Here is a 17,835-nt window from a genome sequence, read left to right on the forward strand (position 1 = left end):
AGGTCCCACAATAGGCTGTCTGCAGGCTGAGGAGCAAGGAGAGCCAGTTTGAGTTCCAAAACTGAAGAACTTGGAGTCTGATGTTTGAGGGTGGGAAGCCTCCAGCATGGGAGAAAGGTGTAGGCTAGGAGACTAGGCCAGTCTCTTCTTCACATTTTTCTGCCTGCTTATGTTCCAGCCACACTGGCAGCCGACTAGATTGTGCCCACCCGGATTAAGGGTGGGTCTGCTTTTCCCAGCCCGCTGTCTCAAATGTTAATCTCTTTTGGCAACACGCTCACAGACACACCCAGAATCAATACTTTGTATCCTTCAATCCAATCAAGTTGACACTCAGTATTAACTATCACATGCATCATTACTTCATTTTTCATATACTTTAATATATACAAAGCAGAAAAAGTTGAAAGAAATTTTGTTTTTAGAAATCATTAAGAAATAAAATTCCTTTGGAGTAGTGGTTTTCAGCTGGAGACTGTTGTCTTGGAGACATTTGATTTCACAACTGTTACTGGAATCCACTGTAGAGACCAGAGATACTTCCACACAGCATGCAATGCACAGCAAAGTCCTCCTCAACAAAGAATTATCTAGTTCCAGATGTTAGCAGTGCCAAGGTTGAGAAACCCTGATTTGGAGTATCTAAAGTCAATTTTAGTTGTTTATTATTTAATCATGTGTTATTACATGTTCATGTGTTGAATATGTTACTGCCAAAACAAGTTGCTAAACAAAAACCTTTTAAGAAAATTGTGTGTTTGGCCTTTGGGGATGTGTGGATGATGTGTTCATGAGACTCTTTGATTCATGAAATAATTATTTTTGCGTAGCCACCTGGAGTTCTATTTGGATGTGTTGCAGTACTTGTTTTCATATCCTTTGAAAAAAAATGTTGAAATATTACCACTTGTACACCTCATTCCCCAACCTAGTCTGATAGAGGCCACCAGTAGAGCTTAATTTTAATTGATAGACTAAAAATTAGTTTTTTAAAAAATAATTGGTGGCTATTCAAAATCTGAAATTTAGATTTAAGATTTATTAATTTTGAATGCCTACCTAGCCAGCTTTTTTTCCAGTGTCCCATAAATAGGCCAAGATCCTGGTTCTTAGATCTAACTTTAGCAGTTTTACTGATAACCCTTGGATCTTTAGTATTTTCTTCTTTTTCCATTTTAAAAGAGAACCTTGAGGAGAGAGAAGGTAGATATGAATGGAAGAATAGGGGGAAGGACAATTATTTGGATTGGTTTGAAACGTTGGCCCCTAATATGTTGTGTTTGAGGAGTGGTATTTTTATAAACGGAGTAATACTTGGGATTTTGTAAGTTCATTTTGATGAGAATCTTAGAAGTAGCTTGCTGCTCTTGCAGTTATCTACAGCTGCTCCAGAAGACTGATGGCTATATGACTGGATTTGATCCATGCACGGAGGTAGAGAGTACCTTTCCTTGCTTATTACTCACATCTGTTGCACTAAAGCAATGCTTTCTGGCTGGGTGCAGTGGCTCACGCCTGCAATTCCAGCACTTTGGAAGGCTGAGGCAAGTGGATTGCCTGAGCTCGGGAGTTCAAGACCAGGCTGGGCAGTGTGGCAAAACCCCATCCCTACAAAAACAACAACAACAACAACACACACACACACACACACACACAAATTAGCCGAGCATGGTGGCACACCCCTGTAGTCCCAGCTACATGGGGGGCTGAGGCAGGAGGATCTCTTGAGCCTGGGAGGTTGAGGTTGCAGTGAGCCAATATCACGCCACTGTACACCAGCCTTGGTGACAGAGTGAGACTCCGTCTCAAAAATAAATAAATAAATAAATAAATAAAACAGTACTTTCTGAAGTAGAATCTATCCATTTTTGTTCTAGGTGAGAGGTTGGCAAACCTCTAAAGGCCCAAAGAGTAAATAATCTACGCTTTGCAGGCCATGCAAGTCTCTGTTGCAGCTATTCAGTTCTGCCTTTGTAGTGTGAAAGCAGCCATAGACAACACATAAATGGATGAGTGGCTGTGTTCTGTTAAAATTGTATTTACAAAAATGGAGCTGGATTTAGCTTGTGGGCCAGTTTGCCAAATGCTGTTCTAGGCCACCAGTGTTTCCTCTTTGGGATATTTGACATTTTCTGCTTAATTTTCCAGTGGTGGCTTATTGCAAATAAAAGAGAGTGGCACCCTTTCACTTGCAGCTACTGTGCTGTGTGTAATGGCTTTTACTGATGATGGTATGTAATAAGTGAATGACGTGAACTTTAAGAAGTAGAATAAGGCAACCTTAGCTTTTTTCTCTCTCACAGTCTGCATGCAGCTGGTTGATGAATTCAGGCACTTTTACTTTGAAAAGTCTCTGGAATTAGGTTTTTTAATGTTCGTATTTTTATAATTTCTTGGCTGCAGTAGGATAATAAACCTCCTTATCGCTCCTTCTGCATTTAAGGTTCTCAAATTCATCAATGTCCACAAATGTTACCTAAGTTACCTTTCTAAAATAAAAGTATTGTGGTACATTTCTCTGTCTATAATTATGCAGGGACTCCCAGTCGCCCAGAGCAGTGGTTCTTAACTGCTTTTTATTCCTGAGTCCCTTTGAAAATCACTAATAGCTATGGACCTAGGAAAATGAGTTTATTTTTGTGTGTGTTCATGTACACAGTTTTCATACTTCGAGGGAACTGGGCAATGTATGGCCCTAAAGTATTATGCATGTCTCTTAGTTAGGAAATCTTGATTTACATTAAAGTGCATTTCTTTCCATGCTGTCGTAAGTGCTTCATGAGCTGGCTAGAGTCTATCTTTGTAGTTTATCTTCCATGTTCACACACACACACACACACACACACACACACACACACACCCCATGCACTCCACCTCCCCAACCTGTTGTGCTTTTTTCTACAAAGAACCAACATTCCTCCGTTGTGGCAATTTCTTCCATTCTTGTGGCTTTGCAAATAGCATTTCCTCGTGCCAGGATTGCCCTTACCATAAATTTCCCTTCCATATGCCCATTTTCTACTTGTTAAGACTCATCTCAGATATCAGATTCTCTGTGAAGATATTCCTGACATCTCTTCCTTGGCAGACAGAAGTAAATATGAAGAAATTCTAGCAAATGAAACAAATAGGGACACCTTTTTTCGGAGTGGGGAGGAAGATGGAAGGAAGATTTATTGGAAAGCTTTATTTGCTCTTCTTGAGAGAGAACACTATTCCATAACCTTCTGAACCTCTCTAAGCCTCGTTTTCTAAACTGATTATCAGTTTCTTAAATTGATTACATTATTGATAAATAATATTTATCTTGGAGGGGTGTTAGAATAAATGACGAGCAGTGTTTGAATCTCTGTAACACCTCAATACTTACACAGGAAATTCCCTTCTTCTGGTCATTAGGTGGCTTCTGGAACTTATGCAGGAAGGAGTAAGTGTATGTTCAGAGACCTGGTACTCTCAGTTCTTAATAAAAATGTTGTGCTGAAAAACTAGGTCATAAATTTACTAGAACATTTCTTGAAATCCTTCTGGTGAAATTAAACTGTGTGGGTAAGCTACAAGTCACTATGCAAATATTTATGTTGTTATAGGTATTGTTACTTTAAAAAGACCAGAGGGATCTTTACTATTAGAGCAAAAAACTTTTTTTTTCCTAGTCAGTTGCTGATAGAATAGATTCCTGGCTTTCACAAATTAACGCTTACAATTGTGGGTTCTCACTATTCCATGAATGACAGAGAGGATGCATGGCATATGATAGTTTGTAATTTGCTGAGCCCAGATTGGTCCTAGTCTACTACCGAGTGGGTAAATCTCAATGTGATTTGCTAATCTGTACTATTTGTGTAGTAATTTTTGTTTTTTTTTTGAGACAGGGTCTCACTCTGTTGCCCAGGCTGGCGTGCAGTGGTGCAGTCTTGGCCCACTGCAGCCTTGACCTCCCAAGCTGAAGCAGTTCTGTCACCCCAGCCTTCCAAGTAACTGGGACTATGGGACTACAGGCATGAACCACCATGCCCAGCTAATTTTTAATTTTTTTTTTTTTTTTTTTTTTGTAGAGATGGAGGTCTCGCTTTGTTGCCTAGGCTGGTCTTGAACTCCTGGGCTCAAGTGGCGCTCCCACTTCCCTCTCCCAAAGTGCTGAGATTACAGGTGTGAGCCATGTGGCCTGGCCATAGTAACTTTTGTTGCCAGCACTATCTTTCTACAGCTGGAGCCAGCTCCTACTGCTGGTGATCAAAGAGAAGCAAAAAGCAATGGCTGTAGAAGGAAGAATTTAGAGTAAATTAAAGAGTGAAATGTAACATTTCGTGATGGCTTTAATTCATGATTCATATGAGTCACCTTTACAGTTTACATAGTAATGTGAATAAGTATAAATTATTTAAATCTTCTTAGAATTATTAAAGGTCTGTAGGAGTTAAAAAATAATTATACTTTAATGTTTTATATGCCATAGTAGTATTCTCCAATTTGGAAATCTTTCAAGTTGTCTTGGAAAAAATACTTCATAAACTTATACCAAGGGTCTATTGTAGTTGAACTCATTGCTTAGGTATCCATTTGTTGAGACTTCTGAATTCAGTATGGTCTGTCTCTTTTTCTGTCTCTCTTTCTGTTTCTGTGTATATCCATCTGAATGGAATTTGTAAGATATAATTTAATAGTCCATTAATATGGACTCTACCTTTTCATTGTGTACAGTGCAGGCTTTTCTATTATTGTCACAAACATTGCCCTTTATTTCTTCAGACTCACTTCCTGATGCTTCCCACCTCCGTTTGCATTTGCCCTCTGTACTGTACTTGAACTACTGGCAGTCCACTGAATATGAGAAGGGATTTCACTGTTCCTTTGTACATACTGTTTCCTTTGTCATCTTACTCAACTAAAAAACTTTTATCAGAAATGAAGAAGGAGAGAAACCATTTATTTTACACCCGGCCACTCACACATTTCCATAGCATTTAAACATTCAAGAAGGGCTGACGGAAAGTGCCAAGGATTAGCAAACGGAAGACTTGAATTTAAGATCTACCTGTGCCATTAATTGGTTATGTGGCCTTGGCAAGATCACATGACCTTGGCATTGGATTGGTGTTGTCTTTTGTAAAATCAGGATTGGAACAAAGCAGTGGGTTAGTAAATTTGTCCTTTTTTTTTCTGCCTTCATATTCTTTCATTCTTACACATTTGAAAGATACAACACTTTCTCATCACTTTACAATGAATTCCTACAGCCATAATTCTCTGTGGTATTCAGGGTTGGGACATGGGCCCTAAGACGAGGCAAGTATTAAAAGACCTAGGGTTTGAAATGCACCCTAAGTTGAGATCTCTAAGATATCTTCCATCTCCTAAATAATATTCATCTGTATTATTAGCACGAGGCAAAAATATTTATGGATATATGAGCTTAGGTCCAAAAAGCTGTTCTTCAGCTTATTTTGTCTCAAGTCCAGATTGACGCTAAACAAGTGATCACTAACGCCATCTGTTGGTGGTAACAATTGTACTTTTTCTTTTAAAATTTATGTTGTAGCATAACGTTCACCATAATACTATCAAACAAAAATGTTGGGGACATAATAAAGCATCTCCGTTTTATTATGGAGTGGAGTTAGAGATACTTATGTACCAAATGCTTTAAACAGGAGGAAAAGACCATAAAACACTTCAGTTTTAACAGTACCTGCATTAGAGTTGTGCTGTTTATTGGGTGTGTAGCTTTGTTGGTTTCTATGAAAATTTGCAGGTTGAAGGTTTGTTTCTTTCTTGTTTTTTTTTTTTTTTTTAGACGGAGTCTCGCTCTGTTGCCCAGGCTGGAGTGCAGTGGCGCAATCTTGGCTCACTGCAACCTCCGCCTCCCGGGTTCACGCCATTCTCCTGCCTCAGCCTCCCAAGTAGCTGGGACTACAGGCACCTGCCACCATGCCTGGCTAATTTTTTGTATTTCTAGTAGAGACAGGGTTTCACCATGTTAGCCAGTACGGTCTTGATCTCCTGACCTTGTGATCCGCCCACCTCGACCTCCCAAAGTGCTGGGATTACAGGCGTGAGCCACCGTGCCCAGCCTGCAGGTGGAAGGTTTTTAAGTTGAGGAGCTTCTGTATAACTTGGGAGAATTTACAGTTTCCCTCCCTTTTTATTTTTAAATAATTTCAAACTAATAATAAAGTTAAAATAATAGTGTGTTAGGGTTCTCCAGAGAAGCAGAATGAATAGGATGTGTATATATATTTTATTTTATATACATAATCCTTATTTATTACACATACTACATAATTAATTACACATACTACATACTTTCTTGTATATACTATAAGGAATTGGCTCACATGATCCTGGAGGCTGAGAAGTCCCAAGATATGCCATTGGTACGCTGGAGACCCAAAATAGTTAATATGTAATTCCTGACTGAGTGCGAAGGCCTGAGAAGCAGGAGAGCCAGTGGTATAAGTTCTAGTCCAGAAGCCAGTAGGTTCTAGACCTGAGAAGAGTTTTGATGTTTCAGTCTTGAGTCCAAAGGGAGGAAAACACCAGTGTTCAGTTAAAGCACTCGTTCAGCCTTTTTGTTCTATTCATACTCTCAACAGATGAGTTCTGCCACATTGGGTGGGCAATCTGCCTTACTCAATCTACTAATTCAAATTTTTATCTAATCCAGAAATACCTTCACAGACACACCCAGAATAGTGTTTGACCAGATGTCTGGGCACCATGTGGTTCAGTCAAGTTGACATATAAAGTTATTCAAAATAATAAGAGAACTCCTATATACCTTCTACCTAAATTTACCAGTTTTTGTTTGTTTGTTTGTTTGTTTGTTTGTTGTGAGACAAAGTCTCACTCTGTTGCCTAGGCTGGAGTGCAGTGGTGCATATCTACTTGTGCCTCCCAGGTTCAAGTGATTATCCTGCCTCAGCCTCCCTCGTAGCTGAAACTACAGGCATATGCCACCATGCCTGGCTGATTTTTGTGTTTTTAGTAGAGATGGGGTTTCCCCTTGTTGGCCAGGCTGGTCTTGAGCTCCTGACCTCAGGTGATGTGCCTGTCTTGGCCTCCTAAAATGCTGAGATTACAGGCATGAGCCACTGTGCCTGGCCAGCTCACCAGTTTTTAACATTTTGTCACATTTCCTTTTTTCTTTTTATTTTTTTCCAATGTGTGTGTGATTTTTTCTTTTTTAATTTCAGTTTTTATTTTAGATTCGTGGGGTATATGTGTAGTAGATTTGTTCCTGGGGTATATTGTGTGATGCTGAGGTTTGGGGTATGATTGATCCCATCACCTTGGTAGTGAGCATAGTACCCAGTAGTTAGTTTTTCTTTTTTTTTTTTTTTTTTTGAGGCGGAGTCTCGCTCTGTCGCCCAGGCTGGAGTGCAGTGGCCGGATCTCGGCTCACTGCAAGCTCCGCCTCCTGGGTTTACGCCATTCTCCTGCCTCAGCCTCCCGAGTAGCTGGGACTACAGGCGCCCGCCACCTCGCCCGGCTAGTTTTTTGTATTTTTTAGTAGAGACGGGGTTTCACTGTGTTAGCCAGGATGGTCTCGATCTCCTGACCTCGTGATCCGCCCCTCTCGGCCTCCCAAAGTGCTGGGATTACAGGCTTGAGCCACCGCGCCCGGCCCGTAGTTAGTTTTTCAACCCTTCCCCCTTTCCCTCACTCCTCCTTCTAGTAGTGCCCAGTATCATTGCCATCTTTATGTCCACAAGTACCCATTGATTAGCTCCCACTTATAAGTGAGAACATGGCGGTATTTGCTTTTTTGTTCCTGTGTTAATTTGCTTAGGATAATGGCCTCTAGCTGCATCCATGTTGCTGCAAAGGACATGATTTCCTTCTTTTTTTATGGCTGCGTAATATTCCGTGGTGTACATGGACCACATTTTCTTTATCTAGTCCACCATTGATGGGTACCTAGCTTGATTCTATATGTCTTTGCTATTGTGAATAGTGCTGTGATGAACATATGAGTGTATGTGTCTTTTGGTAAGAACAATTTATTTTCTTTTGAATGTTTTACCCAGTAATGAGGTTGTTGTGTCAAATGGTAGTTCTATTTTAACTTATATGAGAAATTTCCAAACTGCTTTCCATAGTGGCTGAACTATTTACATCCCCACCAACAGTGTATAAGCCTTCCCTTTTCTCCGTAGCCTCCAACATCTGTTATTTCTTGACTTTTTAATAATACCTGTTCTCACTGGTGTAAGATGGTATCTGATTGTGGTTTTGATTTGCATTTCTCTAATGATTAGTGATGTTGAACATTTTTTTCATGTGTTTGTTGGCCACTTGTATGTCTTCTTTTAGGAAGTGTCTGTTTGTATCTTTTGCCCTTTTTTTTTTTTGCTTGTTCAGTTGTTTACATTCCTTATAAATTTTGAATATTAGACTTTTGTCAGATGCGTAGTCAGTCAGTATTTTCTCCCATTCTATAGGTTATCTGTTGACCCTGTTGATTGTTTTCTTGTGGAAGAGCTCTTAGTTTAATTAGGTCCCACTTGTCAATTTTTGTTTTTGTTACATTTGCTTTTGAGGACTTAGTCGTAAGTTATTTCACAAGGCACATGTCCAGAATGGCGTTTCCTAGATTTTTTTTCTAGGATTCTTATAATTTTAGGTTTTACATTTAAATCTTTAAATCCATCTTGTTAATTTTTGTGTATGGTGAAAGGTAGGGGTACAATTTTATTGCTCTGCATATGGCTAGCCAGCTATCCCAGCACTATTTATTAAATAGGAAGACTTTTCCAATTGCTCATTTTTGTCAGCTTTATACAGGATCAGATGGCTGTAGCTGTTGGCTTTATTTCTGGGTTCTCCATTATGTTCCATTGGTCTATATGTCTGTTTTGTACTAGTACCATGCTGTTTTGGTTACTTACGGTAGCGTTATGGTATAGTTTGAACTCAGGTGTGTGATGCATCACACTTTGTTTTTTTGCTTAGGACTGCTTTGTGTTTTTGGATTTTTGTTGTTGTTGTTCCATGTGAATTTTAGAATAGTTTTTTTCTGGTTCTGTGAAAAATGATGTTTGTAGCTTTATAGAAATAGTGTTGAATCTGCAGATTGCTTTGAGCAATGTGGCCATTTTAATTTGGCCATGTCGTTTATTTACCACAGGCTATTTGGCCTGTAGTTTAGTTGTTTTGTTGTGTTTTCGCCAGGTTTTGGTATCAAGGTGATGCTGACTTCATAGAATGAGTTTAGGGAGGAGTCCCTCCTTCTTAATTTTTTTGATTCTTTCAAACCAGCAGCATGGAATGCTTACCCATTTGTTTGCGTCATGTGATTTCTTTCAGCAGTGTTTCGTAGTTTTTGTAGAGATCTTTCACCTCCTTGGTATTTGTTTGTTTGTTTCTGTGTATTCCTAGGTATTTTGTTGTTGTTGATTCTGTCGTAAATGGAATTGTGTTCTTGATTTGGCTCTCATCTTGAACGTTATTGGTGTATGGAAATGTTATGATTTTTGTATATTGACTTTGTATCTTGAAACTTTACTGAAGTCATTTATCAGTTGTAGGATCCCTTTTGCAGTCTTTAGGGTTTTCTAGGTATAGAATCACATGGTCAGTGAAGAGAGCTAGTTGGACTTCTTTTTTTCCTATTTGGATGCCTTTTATTTCTTTCTCCTGTGCGATTGTTCTGACAAGGACTTCCAGTACTATGTTAAGTGAGAGTGGGTATCCGTGTCTTGTTCCACCTGTCAAGGGGAACACTTTTAGCTTTTGTCTGTTCAGTAGGATTGGCTGTGGGTTTGCCATAGATGGCTCTTAGGTATGTTCCTTTGATGCCTAGTTTTTTTGAGGGTTTTTATCGTAAGGGATGTTGGATTTTATCAAAAGCTTATTCTGTATCTATTGAGATCATAGGGTTTTTATTTTTAATTCTGTTTATGTGGTGAATCACATTTATTGATTTGCATATGTGGAACCAACCTTGCCTCACAAGAATGAAGCCTGCTTAATCATGGCAAATTAACTTTTTGGTGTACTGCTAGTAGTGTGTTGAAGATTTTTACGTCTATGTTCATGAGGGATATTGGCCTGTAATTTACTTGTTTTGTTGTGTTTTTGCCCGGTTTTGGTATCAAGGTGATGCTGGCTTCATAGAATGAGTTAGGGAGGAGTCCCCCCTCCTTGATTTTTTGGGGGAGTTTCGGGAAGACTGTTACCAGTTTTTCTTTGTATGTCTGGTAAAATTTGTGAATCCATCTGGTCTAGGGCCTTTTTAGGTTGGTAGGTTTTTTATTATTCAGTTTTAGAATTTGATATTGGTGTGTTTAGGGTTTCCGTTTCTTTCTAATTCAGTCTTGGGGGGGTTGTGATTTTCCAGGAATTTCCAGGAATTCCATTTTCTCTAGATTTTTTAGTTTGTGTGTGTACAGGTGTTCATAATAGTCTTTGAGGATCTTTTGTATTTCTGTGGAATTGGTTGTAATGTCACTTTTGTCAATTCTGGTTGTGCTTATTTGGATCTCATTTCTTCTAAGTTTATCTATCTGGTGGTCTGTCAATCTCATATAACCTTTCAAAGAACCAACTTTTGGTTTCATTGATTCTTTTGATTTTTAATTTTTGGAGGTATATAGTAGGTGTATACATTTAGGCAGTACATGAGCTATTTAGATGGAGGCATACAGTGAGTAATAATCACATCATGGTAAATGGGGTATCCATCCCCTCAAGCATTTATCCTTTGTACAAGCAATCCAATTATACTCTTTTAGTTATTTTAAAATGTACAATTAAATTATTACTGACTATAGTCACCCTGTAGTGCTATCAAATACTAGGTCTTACTCATTCTTTCTTTTTTGTTACTCATTAGCCATTCCCACATTTCTACCCATCCCCTCAACTGCCCTTCTCAGCCTCTGGTAACCATCCTTCTACTCTCTATCTCCATGAGTTCAATTGTTTTGATTTTTAGCTCCCACAAATAAGTGAGAACATAAAGTGTTTATCTTTCTGTGTCTGGCTCATTTCATTTAACATAATGACCTCCAGTTCCATCCATGTTGTTGTAAATGACAGGATCTCAGTCTTTTTATGGCTGAATAGTACTCCATGATGTATATGTATAATATTTTCTTTATCCATTCATTCATCTGTTGATGGACACTTACAGTGATGTTGAGAACTTTTTCATATGCCTCTTTACCATTTATATGTTTTCTTTTGAGAAATGTCTATTCAGATCTTTTGCCCATTAAAAAAAATCAGATTATTAGATTTTTTTTTTCTGTAGAGTTGTTTGAGCTCCTTATATGTTCTAGTTATTAATCCCTTGTCAGATGGGTAGGCTATTTTCTTCCATTCTGTGAGTCTTCTCTCTGTTGATTGTTTCCTTTGCTGTGCAAAAGCTTTTTAACTTGATACGATTCTATTTGTCCATTTTTATTTTAATTGCCTGTGCTTATGGGGTGTTAATCAATAGATTTTCTTCCAGACCAATGCCCTGGAGGGTTTTCCAAGTGTTTTCTTGTAGTAGTTTCATAGTTTGAGGTCTTCGATTTAAGTCTGTAATCCGTTTTGGTTTGATTTTTGTATAAGGTGAGACTTAGGGGTCTAGTTCCATTCTTCTGCACATGGATAGCTAGTTTTCCCAGCCCTATCCTTTCCCCATTGCCAATGAATGTTCTTGGCACCTTTGTTGAAAATGAGTTCACTGTAGGTATATGGATTTGTTTCTGGATTCTCTGTTCTGTGCAGTTGGTCTATTTGTATGTTTTTATGCCAGTACCAAGCTATTTTGGTTACTGTAACTCTGTAGTATAATTTGAAGTCAAGTAATAGGATTCCTCAGTTTTGTTCTTTCTTTTGCCCCCCGTCCCCCAGGATTGCTTTAGCTATTCTGTGTCTTCTGTGGTTCCATATAAATTTTAGGATTGTTTTTTCTATTTCCATGAAGAATATTGTTGATATGTTGATAGGGAATTGCATTGCCTGGAATCTGTAAATTAGTTAGTGTGTGCAAGTTAAAAATATTGATTCTTTGAGTCTGTTAACATGGAATATCTTTCCATTTTTTTTGGCATCCTCCTCAATTTCTTTCATCAGTGTTTTATAGTTTCATTGTAGACATCTTTTACTTCTTTGGTTAAGTTACTTCCTATGTATTTAATTTTATTTGTGGTTCTTATAAATGGGATAACTTTTTAAAATTTCTTTTTCAGATTGTTCACTGTTAGCATATAGAAATGCTACTGATTTTTGTATGTTCATCTTACACCCTGCAACTTTACTGAATGTTTATCAGTCCTAATACTTTTTGGTGGAGTCTTTAGGTTTTTCCAAAAATAAGATAATATTATCTGTAAACAAGGATAATTAGCCTTCTTCCTTTCCAAGTTGAATGCTTTTTCTTTCTTTCTCTTGTCTGATTGCACTAGCTAGGACTTCCAGTACTGTGTTGAATAACAGTGGTGATAGTGGGCATCCTTGTCCTGTTCTGGAACATATGGTTGATGGAGTATTCTGTGTGTGTCTGTTAGGTCCAGTTGGTCTGTGTCAAATGTAAGTCCATAATTTTTTAGGTTTTTGCCTCAATGATCTAATGTTGTCATGGGGATGTTGAAGTTTCCCACTACTACTTATGTGGCTAAGTCTTTTCTTAGATTTAAAGGTACTTGTTTTATGAATCTGGGTGCTCTAATTTTGAGTGTGAATATATTTAGGACAGTTAAGTCTTGTTGACTTGAATATTTTGTCACTCTGTAATGCTCTTGTCTTTTTTTACTGTTTTTGGCTTAAAGTCTGTTTTCTGTGATATAAGAATAGTAACCCCTGCTCTTTTTTGTGTTCCCTTTGCATGATCTTTCTCCAGCTCTTTACTTTGAGCCTATGGGTGTCATTAGATGTGAGATAGGTCTCTTGAAGACAGCAGATGGATGAGTCTTTTCTTTTTGTTTGTTTGTTTGTTTTTTTTGTTTTGTTTTGTTTTTTGAGACGGAGTCTTGCTCTGTCACCCAGGCTGGAGTGCAGTGGCGCAATCTCGGCTCACTGCAACCTCCGCCTCCTGGATTCACGCCATTCTCCTGCCTCAGCCTCCCGAGTAGCTGGGACTATAGGCGCTCGCCACTACGCCCGTATTGTATTCTTTAGTAGAGACGGGGTTTCACTGTGTTAGCCAGGATGATCTCGATCTCCTGACCTCGTAATCCGCCTGCCTTGGCCTCCTAAAGTGCTGGGATTACAGATGTGAGCCACCGCGCCTGGCCGGGTCTTGTTTTTCTTATCCAGTGTGCCACTCTGTATCTTGAGAACTCTGCTGTTAGACTGATGGGGTTCCTTTTGTACATGATCTGACCTTTTTCCCTATTTGTCTCTAAGATTATTTCCTTAGCATTGACCTTCGACAGTCTGGTGATGATATGCCTTGGTGATGTTCTTTTTGGATAGTGTCTCACAGGTGCTCTGGATTTCTTGTACCTGGATATTTATCTCTTTAGCAAGATTAGGGAAATTTTCTTGAATTATTTTTCTCAAATATATTTTCCAGGTGGTTTTCTTCTTCTCTGTCTCTTTCAGGAGTGCCAGTAGGTTTGGTCAGTTTACATAATCCCATATTTCTCAAAGACTTTATTGATTGTTTTTTTTTTTTTTTTTTTTGAGAGTCTTGCTCTGTCACCTAGGCTGGAGTGCAGTGGCACAATCTGGGCTAACCGCAACCTTTGCCTCCCAGGTTCAAGCGATTCTTGTGGCTCAGCCTCCCAGGTAGCTGACATTACAGGTATGTGCCACCATGCCTGGCTAATTTTTGTGTTTTTAGTAGAGACAGTGTTTCAGTCATGTTTGCCAGGCTGGTCTCGATCTCCTGGCCTCAAGTGATCCGCCTACCTTGGCCTCCCAAGGTGCTGGGATTACAAACATGAGCCACCACACCCGGCCCACCTTTGTTTGTTTTAAAAAATTCTTTTTGCTTTATTTTTGCGTGACAGGGTTTGTTTGGGACCCTGGTCTCTAAGCTCTGAAATTCGTTCTTCTCTTTGGTTCAGTTTATTGATAAAGCTTTCAATTGTGCTTTGTTTGTTTGTTTTCTAGGCAGAGTCTTGCTCTTTTGCCCATTCTGGAGTGTAATGGTGCAATCCTGGCTTACTGCAACCTCTGCCTCCCAGGTTCAAGTGATTCTCCTGCCTCATCCTCCCAAGTAGCTGGGATTACAGGCACATGCCATCATGCCTGACTAATTTTTGTATTTTTAGTAAAGATGGGGTCTCACCATGTTGGCCAGGCAGGTCTCAAACTCCTGACCTCAAATAATCCACCCGCCTTGGCCTCCTGTTTTTAAATTTCTTAAGTTCTTTAATTCCAGAAGCTCTGGTTGATTTTTAAATTTTATTTTATTTTGGGTTCAGGGGTATGTATGCAGGTTTGTTATGTAGGTCAGTTGTGTTTTGAGGGGTTTGGTGTACAGATTTGTTTTGTTGCCCAGGTAATAAGCATAGCACCCAGTAGGTAGTTTCTCAATACTCTTCTTCCACCCTCCACCCTCCACCCTCAAGTAGGCCCTGGTGTCAGTTGTTCCCCTCTTTTTACCCACTGTACTCAGTGTTTAACTCCCATTTATAAGTGAGAATATGCAATATTTTGTTTTCTGTTCCTGTGTTCACTTAGGATAATGGCCTCCAGCTCCATCCATGTTTTTGCAAAGGACATGATGTCACTCTTTTCTATGACTGTGTAGTATTCCATGATGTATATGTGCCATATTTTCTTTATTCATTCTACTGTTAGTAGGCATTTAGGTTGATTCCATGTCTTTGCAATTGCAAGTAGTGCTGCAATGAACATACATGTGCATATATGTCTTTGTGTTGGAACAATTTATGTTCTTTTGGGTATATACCAAATAGTGGAATTGTGGGTTGAATGACAGTTCTGCTTTGGGATCTCTGAGAAATTGCTAAGTTGCTTTCCACAGTGGCTGAATAATTTACATTCCCACCAGCAGTGTATAAACATTCCCAGTTCTCTACAGCCTTGCTGGCATCTGTTATTTCTTGACTTTTTAATGATAGCCATTCTGACTGGTGTGAGATGCTATCTCATTATGGTTTTGATTTGCTCTTCTGTAGTGATTAGTGATGTTGGGCATTTTTTCATATACTTATTACCCATGTTTAGGTCTTCTGAGAAGTATCTGTTCATGTTCTTTGCCCACTTTTTAATGGGGTTGTATTTTGCTTGTAAATTTGTATAAGTTCCTTATAGATTCTAGATATTAGATATTTTTCAGTTGTGTAGTTTGAAAATATTGTCTTCCATTTTCTAGGGTATCTAATTACTCTGATAGTTTCTTTTGCTGTGCAGAAGCTCTTTAGTTTAATTGGGTCTCATTTGTCAGTTTTTGTTGCAATTGCTTTTGGAGTCTTTGTTGTGGTATCTTTGCCAGGGCCTATGTCCAGAATGATATTTCCTAGGTTATCATTCCAGGGTTTTTATGGTTTTAAGTTTTACCTTTAAGTCTTTACTCCATCTCAAGTTGATTTTTGTATTTGTATATGGTGTAAGGAAGGGGTACAGTTGCAGTCTTCTGCATATGGTTATCTACTTACCCCATCACCATTTATTGAATAGGGAGTCTTTTCCCCATTGCTTGTTTTTGTCAGCTTTGTCAAAGATCAGATTGTAAGTGTATGGCCTTATTTCTGTGCTCTCTGTTCTGTTCCATTGGTTTGTGTGCCTGTTTTTGTAAAAATATCATGCTGTTTTGGTTACTGTAGTCTTGTGGTATAATTTGAAGTTGAGTAATGTGGTGCTTCCTGCTTTGTTCTTTTTACTTAGATTTGCCTTCACTATTTGGGCTCTTTTGAGGTTCCACATGAATTTTAAAATAGTTTTTTCTAATCCTGTGAAGAATGTCTTTGGTAGTTTGATAGTAATACCATTGAATCTTTAGATTGCTTTGGGCAATGTGGCCTTTGGCCAACAATATTGAGTCTTCCTAGCCATGAACATGGAATGCTTTTCCATTTGTTTGTGTCCTCTCTGTTTCTTTGAGCAGTGTTTTATAATCTTCATTGTAAAGATAGTAAACCTCTCTAGTTAGCTGTATTCCTAGTTTTTAAATTCTTTTTGTGGCTATTGTGAATAGGATTACATTTTTGCTTTGGCTTTCAGTTTGGATGTTGGTGTATAGGAATGCTACTGATTTTTGTACCTTCGTACTTTGTTCTCATTAGTGTGAAAGAATTTCTTGATTTCTGCCTTAATTTCATTATTTACCCCAAAGTCATTCAAGAACAGATTGCTTAATTTTCATGTAATTATACAGTTTCGACTGAATTTCTTTAGTATTGATTTCTGTTTTAATTACACTGTGGTATGAGAGTATGCCTTGTATGATTTGGGGTTTGTTTGTTTGTTTTTAATATAATGAGGATTGTGTTATGTCCGATTGTGGGTTGATTTTAAAGTATGTGCCTTGTTCAGATGAGAAGAATATATATTCTCTTGTCTTTATGTGGAATGTTCTGTAAATGTCTGTTAGGTCTATTTGATCAAGTGTTGAGTTCAGGTCCTGAATGATCTGCCTATTGTCAGTGAGGTGTTGAAATCTCCCACTATTATTGTGTGTTTGTCTGTGTCTCTTCATAGGTCTCTAAGAACTTGCTTTATGGATCTGGCTGGTGTATGGATCTGGTTTTGGGTGTGTATGTATTTAGTATAGTTAGGTCTTGTTGAACTGAGCCCTTTACCATTATGTAATGCCCTTTTTTAAATCTTTTTTTTTTTTTTTAATCTTTGTTTAAAGTCTGTTTTGTCTGAAATTAGAATAGCAACCTCTGCTTTTTTCTGTTTTCTGTTTGCTTGGTACATTTTTATCCATCCTTTTACTTGGAGCTTGTGGGCACCATTGCATTTGAGATGGGTCTCTTGAAGACAGCATACAGTTAGGTCTTGCTTCTTTATCCAGTTTGCCACTCTGTGCCTTTTAATTGGAGCATTTAGTCCATTTACATTCAAGGTAAGTATTGAGATGTGTGGATTATTTCCTTTTGTCATGTTGCCAGCTGGTTATTATGCAGACTTGTGTGGTGCCTTTATAGTGTTACTAGCCTGTGTACTTCAGTGTATTTTTATAGTGGCCAGTAACTGTCTTTCCTTTCCATGTTTAGCACTGCCTTCAGGACTTTTTGTAAGACAGATCTGGTGGTAATGAAATCCCTTAGCATTTGCTTTTCTGAAAAGGATATTATTTCTTCTTCGCTTATGAAGTTTAGTTTGGCTACATATGAAGTTCTTGGTTAGAAATTTTTTTCTTTAAGAATGCTGAATATAGGCTGATATGGTTTGGCTCTGTGTCCCCACCCAAATCTCATGTTGAATTGTAACCCCCAGTGTTGGTGGTGGGGCCTGGTGGGAGGTGATTGGATCTTGGGGGTGGTTTCTGATGCTTTAGGACCATCCCCCTAGTGCTGTCTCATGATAGAGTTCTCATGAGATCTGGTTGTTTGACAGTGTGTAAAACAACCAGATCCCCACTTTGTGCTTTCTCTCTCCTGCTGGCCATGTGAAGATATGCTTGCTTCCTATTTGCCTTCTGCTATGATTGTAAGTGTCCTGAGGCCTCCCCAGAAGCAGAAGCCTGTGCAGCCTGTAGAATCAGAGCTGATTAAACGTCTTTTCTTTATAAATTACCCAGTCTCAGGTATGTCTTTTTTTTTTTTTTTTTTTTTGAGACGGAGTCTTGCTCTGTCGCCCAGGCTGGAGTTCAGTGGCACAATCTCAGCTCATTGCACAACCACCTCCTGGGCTCAAGCGATTTTCCTACCTCAGCCTCCTGAGTAGCTGGAATTACAGGTGTCCACTACCACGCCTGGC

The 17,835-nt window shown here is 38.7% G+C and overlaps 1 protein-coding gene and 1 pseudogene across 1 annotated transcript in view; one reads left to right on the forward strand and one right to left on the reverse strand.

The window, feature by feature from the left end:
• The window catches only part of LOC105540748, a 4,611-nt pseudogene extending 3,437 nt beyond the window's left edge, over window positions 1-1,174 (reverse strand).
• Window positions 1-17,835, forward strand: part of RALGPS2 (Ral GEF with PH domain and SH3 binding motif 2) — a 188,108-nt gene that overhangs the window by 24,129 nt on the left and 146,144 nt on the right. The gene's annotated exons all lie outside the window — the stretch shown is intronic.

Source organism: Mandrillus leucophaeus, unplaced genomic scaffold (genome assembly GCF_000951045.1).
Source record: "Mandrillus leucophaeus isolate KB7577 unplaced genomic scaffold, Mleu.le_1.0 Scaffold226, whole genome shotgun sequence".
NCBI lineage: Eukaryota > Metazoa > Chordata > Mammalia > Primates > Cercopithecidae > Mandrillus > Mandrillus leucophaeus.